This window comes from Periophthalmus magnuspinnatus, chromosome 9, assembly GCF_009829125.3.
Source record: "Periophthalmus magnuspinnatus isolate fPerMag1 chromosome 9, fPerMag1.2.pri, whole genome shotgun sequence".
NCBI classification, from domain to species: domain Eukaryota; kingdom Metazoa; phylum Chordata; class Actinopteri; order Gobiiformes; family Gobiidae; genus Periophthalmus; species Periophthalmus magnuspinnatus.
In genome coordinates, this window is record NC_047134.1 from 32097006 (window position 1) to 32106948 (window position 9943).

The window sequence follows — 9943 nt, forward strand, 5'->3', positions numbered from 1 at the left end:
GATCAGCAGTGATGACAAACTACTGCAGCCTTATACGTGTTGCTTTGTTTTGGTCCACTATGTTGAAGTGAAAATGAAACTTACCGGAGCTTCAGTGTATAGACCTACTGTATTTATGCTGCGGAGAGAAAATACCTTCTGAGTAACACAGATCATAGCGTGTCTGAAAATCAAATGCTCAACCTAAATGAAAAATTGCTTATCTCTTTCTGACAAAAGTGTGCTGATATTTGTGATATGTGTCATTTTTATTAGTATTTAAGTTACAGACGTCAGGATCCCTTGGACAGTTTTCCCTGTTGTCTTCTTCTGTGTTATCTGTCTCTCTTCTCACTTGGGCGTGGCTTACCTGATCCTCAACAGTTTGTCATTGATCCTTCTCCTGTTAGTAGATGCTTTTAGTGTACAACAGTTGCTTTGTGCTGGGTCCAGGTGCTTGTGCCTTATTTTTTTAAGCTGCCTGCCTGTCTCCTCGCCTGTCTGTCTGCCTGCCTGTCTGCAAAACCGAGTAAAAAACCGAGTAAAACTGAGTAAAAACCGTAACAATATCTGCAAAATTTGAATGCTAACGCTAAATTACTATACGCTCCTCGACACCTCACAGCCCCCCGTTTACACCTGTTCAGTTCTTTGGCCTGCTGTGGTCTAGATAGGTTGACCAGACATCCCTATTTCCTGGGACGGTCACAGTTTTGAGCCCTGTGCCCCCTGTCCCAGACCAGTGATTCATCCCAGTTTTATACAAGAAATATCCCGGGTGTACCTGTTTTTGACCGATCTGATCCCTGCCAACAGTAAAGGGGGCAGTATATTGTCATTTGTTTAGCTAAAATACAGAAAAACATACTTGAAAATGACCATGAGGCAGAAGTTCCTCAGATTTTATACCATCCAACCAAACCCAGGTCTGTCCCAGTTTAAAATATTGAAAATGTGGTCTGGTTAGGGGTCCTTAATGTCATAACTATGAGCCAATAACATAAGAAAATAATAATAGTGGATCCCAAACCTTTCACACCAAGTATCACCAAAGAAAAGATCTACCTTTCAGAGTGCCACCAGATCTAAATCAGGTCTATAACAGGACTATTTTGGGTTTAATTTGGGGCTAAATCAGGTCTAACCAGGTCTAAATCAGGTCTAACCAGGGCTCAACAAGGTTAAAACCAGGTCTTTGTCTTCGTTATTGGGCGTTATTACATTATTATTGGCTGTTATTACATTATCGGTTGCTACAGGGAGCTAGCATGCTATCTTAACTGTAAGTAAGACACAAGTAGTTTAAAAGAAATAGACCAACAAAGTGTACCTTAGCTGGTCTACAATAGCTCTGTAGGTTGTTCACAGTTCATTACATCGTACTGGAAGGCACAAACATCAGGTAAAACGCACTACGAGCTTATCTACAATAATTCTGTTGACATGAATAACAGTCGAACATGTGCAAACTGAAGTGCAGTGTGCAGAGATGATGAAGAGGATGGGAGGGCTGTTTGATGGTGAGGAGGAAAGGGAGGAGGAGGCGGGGTCTGGTGCACGTGTTTCTCTCACAGCTGATACCGTGAGGATAAAACTAGATCCATCTTTGACCTCCTCTTACAGTTACTACACAATAATCTATGGGCCAAACATCACATCTGTTCTGCTCTGGGGGCTGCTGGACTCTAAAACGACGGCACAGCTGGGATACTGGAAGAGAAGATAGTAAAATATGTATGACTTGTTTTGACAGTGTTACACCTCTCCAGTATTTGCAAAGAAAGAAGTAAATAGACCAATGCTTCTTATTTCTAGATTTCAGAAAGTTCACATTAAAGTGACTTAACCCTCTGGTGCACAGCGGTCACTGCAGTGGACAGCTACTAAAACAGAACTTTCTGCACTGGTTTATGTGGTGAAACTGCATATCAGCTTCTACAGTGCTCTCTGCTGCCACACTCCATTGAGGTCAATTCAGTGGTCAGTCGGTGTAACTGCAAGTAAATTTCCTTGGTTTTTGATTGTTTTTCTTATTCAGGCCTAAACATTGCACCTATACAGTGTTGAAATTTCCCAAAAAATTGTTGAAATGTTTTTCAAAGCATAAAAAGAAACATGTGTCCGTAATATTTACAATAGAACACAAGTTAATTCATTTTTACAGGCAGTTCAATGTTGTTTCATGTCCTGAGAAGAAGAAAAACACTTGACCAAGGCTTTCATAATTCATGCATCAGAGGGTTAAAGTGATATAACTTTCTGGGGATGAAAAGTCAAGCATGGAAATAGAAAGTTAAAACCATACTTCCGAACATTCTCCATGGACAGAGAGACGTTTTGTGCCATACTGTGGAATATTATAGCCAAAAGGAACAACATTTCCATGGAAACAACTAGGATAGGGTTTGTGGTGAGGCAAGCCCACTCACAGTAAGGATGCATGTCTTTTTAAAATGTTTTTTTCAGCACAATAAAACATATATAATAAATAAAACATATATAATGAAGAAAATGCTTTAATTTTAGTCTTGTGAGAATGTTCGCTTCTGGTGTAAGCGTCAAAGAGGACCAAGAGTCTGAAACATAAAGTCAGAAGGGTTTTAATGAGCTCCACACAGGTAAAGAGAACAATGAAGCAACGGACTCTCAGGAAAGGATAGAAAGAGAGTCCTGAGATGTGCATGTTGACAGCTTTTATAGTGTGTGTGTGTGGGTGTGTGTGTGTGTGTGTGTATAAGGAGGATCCTCTTCTGGTCTGCACGCTGTCCTGTCTTTCACGAGTCCCCATACATCCCATACGTCTGCACGCCACTGTTGGGCACGTGTTATTTACCTTAGTATTTGTAAATCAAAATGCCAGTTTGATGTAGTGCTGCACTGATAGAAAACACCTGACAGTCTATATTTGGCCAAAAAAAAAAAAAAAAGAAGCTACATATTGGGCAATAAGGGGCAAAATGAAACTTATTGTGGAGGATCTGCCCTCTGCTTTTCTTTTTTCTTCACGTAATGGCTCATTCTGCTTTCTAATTGTGTCTTTAGTTTTGCTCAGATTTCCAAATATGGTCCTTGGTCCACTATAACTGCTAACCTGGATGAGCTTCATGTGGTTGCAACCAAATGCTATGGGTGACATCACACTCCCTTAGTCCATTTCTTCATCCAGTCTGTGTGTCTAACTCATATCTTGGGACACAGATGGGTCATGTTTATGAAATTTAAAAAAATGACAGTTCGTTTTATGATGACAATGTTTTCAAAAGTTTAAACATGTACAACCATTTACACTATTCAGTATTTATGTCAGTTCCACGCAGTTGTGTGTGGACATATTCAAGCACTTTTGGACTGGTCTGATGGACGTGATCAACAACCCAAAACTGTTACTGGAACAAAAACATTGCACATTCTTCAGATATTTTTCCAGATACAAATTATAACTCCCTGATCAAGTTGCAAGTTTCTGTGAAGAGACACAATAGGACCAGTATTGAATGTTCAAGGCCTTATAAATATTCTGTGTAGGATGCAGTCGTCACCTGTTCACTGCAAGTTTAATGATATTGGTTTGAGGTATCACTAATTTAAAGTAAGTGAAGTGTCTTGCCAAAAGACACAAGAGTACATGAACAGGTCGGCGTGGGCATTGGACTACCAACCTTCCTGTTATAAGAGGACCGTTTTATTACCAGAGACATTTGCAGTAAACGGTGAAATGGCTGAGCAGACCCTGGCACTGACCTGAAGTGACCAGATAATGTGAACAAAGCCTGTTGCTGCGTTCCAGTCGTCCTCACAGGTCGCATTTTCTGATTTCCGACTTGAAAATTTACAATAGAACACCCCACAATCTTGGAATTCCTACTTCCGAGTTAGAAAATCCAACATGACTGCTCCCTGTGTGTTGATAAAGTTTGATATCCAACTTTTAAACCGTTGATCGTGATATGTTATTTTGCCTTTAGTCCCTCCCAACTGTCCACCTGTGTGAACCTGCTCCTGCACATTGAGCTTATATATATATATATATATATATATATATATATATATATATATATATATATATATATATATATATATATATATATATATATATATATATATATATATATATATATATATATATATATATATATATATATATATATATATATATATATATATATATATATATATATATATATATATATATATATATATTATACACACACACACATTACAGTAGAGATTTGGCCTGTAACATGTATCAAAGCATGAATATACAAGGCTCATTGTACAATTGTTTTCCATATACATTCTTTTAAAAACTCACCTTTGGAGAAAGTTTTGCTAGCTTCTGCTAATTTGAATGACAGCAAAAAACTTGCCTTGGTACTTAACTCTTGAATCGCTGTTTGCCGGTAAAAAAAAATGTTGCTGAGTCTGTAAATTGCCGACCTTCAAGCCATAGCCGCCCGTGTCTGCGTTGTCTGCTTGCTAGCATAGCGTGCTTCGTCGCAAAGTGACGGCTGATATTGTACTTTTTGAAAACCGCAACAGTTTCTTGGTATATTGGGCATACAGCCTTTGATGGGACTTCAGTGAAAAACTATTTAGTTGTCCACTATATTATTATATTATTAAACACTCGCCTACCCACTTTTCTTTGATAAGATTGTTTTTGCACAAGGGCTTTTAAGAGAATAAGAGAGTAATACACACAAACAAGGTTTAGCTGAAGTGCACCATCTTTTGGGAAAACATTAGCATTACAGGGGAAATGTAAATTGAACAAGGTTTATTCTTACCTATTTTAAAGTACTTTGGTGACGTTCGGCGGCCCAGATTAATAAGCCCAAAAGGCCGGGGGTGGCGCCTGGGCCGTAGTTTGCCCGCCCCTGTGTTATGCTCTGATATACTAATGGGCAGATGGGGCTAATATCAATAAAAGCAGAAATTCACTTCAGTCAATGAATGAATAACATTGTCCGGGTTAACAATTTGACTTAAACTGACCACCACTTTCGCACATTTGAGCATTTTTCCAGTTTTTATTGCTACTTTAAAGTCATAACCGTACGTGAGCTGTGATGGGCTGGTTAGTGATGGGATTTTTGGCTCTTTTATGGAATCTGATCTATTCATATCAAAGAGCCGTTCACGAGACAAGTTCTGTTGCTGTTTAATTATACGACAGAAGCCAATGTGAGAACTCATTTTATTTACAAACTAATCATAGAGAGAAACGACCAGGACTTGAACGTGTTTAAAAAGGTTCAAACTGAGAGTGGGAGTGTGTTTACCCTTTGAAATGACGCAGAGTCTAAATAAAATGTTAAACTACAACAACTTTTTTTTTTTTTTTAAACAAACTTTTATGATGCCAAATAGTTATTTTGTTTAAAAACTAGAAATAAAAAGATCCGGTTTGACTTGTTCACGTTAAGGAACCGTTCAAAAGAGCCGACTGGTTCACAAATGTCACTCGTGCCGGTCAGTGTTTTTCCGACGTGAAACACAGAAACTCTGAGAAAACATTACTGCGAGATCTGACCTCCGAGCCTAAATGGAGCGCAGCATAATGCTAACTGCTGTGCATTATATTTGAATAACAGCTGGTAGTCCGGCAACAGTAAATCTCTGTTCCATATCACTACGCCCGGAGCATCACCAGAGCAACGGGTAAACAAATGAACTACTGTCAGGAGGGATCAGCTTCAAACAATAGAAATAACAAATGCCTTGACCATCCATGCACAGCCAAACACTTGCCAGATTTGACTGAACAAGTGGAACAAGTGGAAATCTATTATTTATTTATTTTTCTACGAAACTGTGTAAATGGCATTTTAATAGCATCATCTACTGTTCCCCATCATTTCAATTTCAGTGCAAACTAGGTCAATTTGCAGCTTTCTGGCCAAAATCTAAGTATGTGCTGCCTCGAGCGGCCCCTGCAGTTTCAAGTAGTTGGTGACATCACGCAAGACTGCCCAGATTAAAGGCTGCAGGGGCAGAGATTGAAGTGTGGATACCTGTTAGACCAGAGGCGTCAAACACGTTTTCACCGAGGGCCACATCAGCAAAATGGCTGACCTCAAAGGGCCAGTTGTAAAATAAATCTAACTACTTTTTTAACTTGTTAATTAACTGTTTCTGTATTTATTACTTATTTAAGTTTCAAATATTGCATATCCATTTGCCTAGATGTAACAATATGTCTGAGTAACTGTGTATCTCCTGATAAAATGACATTTTAAGACCATCAAACCTTTTAATTTATCCTGTCGAGGGCCACATAAGATGATGTGGAGGGCCACATTTGACCCGGGGGCCTTGAGTTTGACACATGTGTTAGACCAATCACACTGTTCTTCATATGTCCAGACCCCCCACCTCACTCTCCCCTTTAGACCTCCAAGTACTGTTTATCAGCTCGATTTCAAATGTGGTTGTGGGCGGAGTTTAAGCGTTTAGTCCCACTTCAGTGCTGAATGACTGAGTTACATGTTGTTTGTTCGTACAGCGAAGGTCACGGCGTTGTCTTTGTTGTCGCTCGTGGTTGTGCATCAATATTATGGATCTGAACAACATTCCAGTGTGGAGTCACGCTGCCTCTGTCCTCTGCTGTAAGTGGGACGTCCCCCGGTCAGAAAGGGTGAGGAGGAGAAAGAGCATTCGGGTTTAGACAGATATGAATGCTCCATGTGCGATTATTAAAGTTGTTTTGTCGAAAATTAAATAAAATAAAATCAATGTCATTTTTCAGTTTTATTTAAAAGGCTCATCTTACGCTATTTTCAAATCTACGTTAAAATGTTGTTTTCTCATCACAAACATACCCAGAGTTGTGTCTTATTTAATTCACACATGTTTAACACACAAAGCCTTTATATATCTCAAACAGAAAACGCTCTGTTCCACCTTGTGATGTCATTTGGTAGGGAAGTGCTCCACTGTGTTTTTAAACTCCATACACCTTCACTAGAATCATTTGGAGAATTTTAGCCCTGGAATGACCCATTTGTACTGAACTAAAGATGAGGTAGCTGTTAACTTGAAAACTAATGCTTCATGACATCACATGGTGGAAAAGAGCGTTTTGAGCTTTGGAGATGTTACAGACTAATAATAAAATGTCACTCAAACATGTGTGAATGAAACAAAACACAACTCCAGCTATGTTTTTGATGAGGTAACAGCATTATAACATGTCTTAAAGCTCACAAGAGTCAATTTTGGTAGTTATATAACTTTTCTGGTTGATGGTCTCCATGCTGTTCTCGCTTTGACAAGAATGTTCCAAAATATGCCATTAAACGTATCCATCGCCGTGGAACCACCAGGCCAAGTTACAGGTCAGATGTGTGGAATTATGACCCCACCCACAGTAAGATTTTGAATGTTATTTCGAGGTATAAAAATACCTCTAATTGAATGAATGCTTGATGAATATGTTTACAGCCGTAGCTGTAGTATTATAGGGCAAACAGAAAACTTACATAGTGCAGCTTTATTTTCTTAGGGGAATGTAGCAACAAATAAGACAAAAATGAAAAGAGAAGTATTTCAAACAGATCTGTAACAAAAGCAGATATGATCACAGCTGAAACAGATCACTACAGAAGGAATGGAGACACTGACCTCTGTTGGTGGTGTTGTGTAAGTACAAAGTCATCAAATCAGTTTTTTGGGGTTTTTTTTGTTGTTGTTTTTTACTACAAATATGCACTGCTGACCATAAAAAAAAAATATTAAAAATTAAACATTAATAAATATCAGTATCAATGTTCAAAGGTCCTATATTAGGGAAAAATTACTTCTTTTAATCATGTTGTAATGCTGTAACGTCATCAAAAATATACCGGGAGTTGTGTTTTGTTTCTTTCACACATGTTTGTCTACATCTCCAAAGCTCAAAATCCTCAAGTTAAGAGCTGCCTTTTACCTTTAGTTCAGACAAGATTAGAACTTTCTCAGCCTAAATATGCAGGGTTTGTGTGTAAAACATGTGTGAATGTAACAAAACACAACTCCAGGTCTGTTTGTGATGAGGAAATATCATTATAACATAGATCATTATACAAAATCAACTCTTGTGAGCTCCTGTTAATCATGTTAAAATGTTATTACCTCATCAAAAACATACCTGAAGTTATGTTTTGTCTCATTCACTCACCTCAATTGAACTACTATATGAAATACACAAGAATAACCATAACACACTGCCCTTTCTAACAATATTCTTGTTTTATCCTTTGTTCAGTTGCGTTCGTTCAGTTACGTTTGAAAATGTGCATTTATCTGCTGGTGTACCGTGAAGTAAACACGTTTCAACAGGTCCAAAGAGGTTCATCTGGTGTTCCAGTTATTTCTTTTAATAGATTTTTGTTTTGTTTTTGCAGACCGACCTTTTGTTTGTTTTCAAGGCGCTGTCGTCCTGCCTCCACTGGTGAGAAGACAGCGCCAAAACCTGTTTAAATCAGCCGACCGGACACGCCACAGCAACATCTAGTGAGAACACAATAGCTTCAAAGTTACATCCAGGCCGGAAATTATCCAAATGACTTTAATGAATCTGTTTGGAGTTTAAAAACACAGTAGAGCACTTCCTGTATCACGACATGACATCACAAGGTGGAGCAGAGTGTTTTCAGTCTGAGAGAAGAGCTATATGCCTAAATACGCAGGGGTTTGTTCGTTAAAAATGTGTGAATGAAACAAAACACAACTCCAGGTATGTTTTGGGTTTTTTGACGAAACAATATTATGAAATCAGAAAATATAGTAAAATTAAAAGGTGCAACTTATGTCACGACACAATATCTCTAAAGCAGGATAATAAAATAAAATAAATAATATATGCAGCCATGAAAAGAGTGAAATTAAATGTCCTGGTACTACCCAAAATATTAAGCTTCAAGCCACAGTATGTAACTTTGTAGCTAAGCAAAATGTATGGTTTAAACTTTTTATTTTCATCAAACTATGCAGGTGATATACCCTCATCCAGAAAAGTACATGCTCTATATTTAAACGTATTCCTGAACAAAAAGTCAATATAATAATAACTATTGTGACTGGATCAATAGACACACCAGTGTATTGTTATTTCAGCATTTAACTACTAAATATACGCATTTTAATACATACATATAAAACACAAAATGGACTCTTTAAGTTCAAAATTCTACATGATGATTCTACATACATGATTAACTTTTATTCTCTGGCTTTTAACACCGCGTGAGTTGTGTGGTCCTCTGTGTTTTTTTGTTTTTGTTTTTTTGTTTTTGTTTTTTTTATTTTTTTATTTTTATGTGTTTTATTGATTTTATGTACAGTTAGTTTTTAGTGAAATTAAATGAGCACTTATTTATTTTTGATTGTTGTTCCTTTTTATTTTATGTCACTTTGTCTCTGTGCAGCACTTTGGAAACAATTTGTTTATGAAATGTGCTATATAAATAAAGTGGATTGGATTGGATGATTAAATAACAAACATCTAAAATCTAAATAAATGACATATGTGTTTATTTAGCAGGTGCTTTCAGACCATGCAGGAAATACAGTAAATAGCAGCTATCATTTAATCTGTATGCAAACGATTTACTCTGAATACAGTCAAATGAAATGACCCTCTACCAACAGGGGGCAGCGCAGTCCACATCTTACAGGATCACAATTGTGGTTTTCATCTATTTGGCACAGGAAATATCCACAGTCACGTCTGAATCTGGGTTGTCAGTGCCTTAACCTGATTTAACTGTGTGTATGTTTTACTTTAGAGATAGACTTTTTTTTTTAAATAATTCTATATTTTGTGATTTTCTGTGCTGTGTTGTGTTGGCTGTTACCTCGGCCGTGTCTCTCCTGTTTAAAAGGCTTATTTCTGATCTGTGTTATAATGTTGTTTCCTCATCACAAACATACCTGAGTTGTGTTTTGTTTTATTCACACATGTTTAGTATAGACACCCTGCATA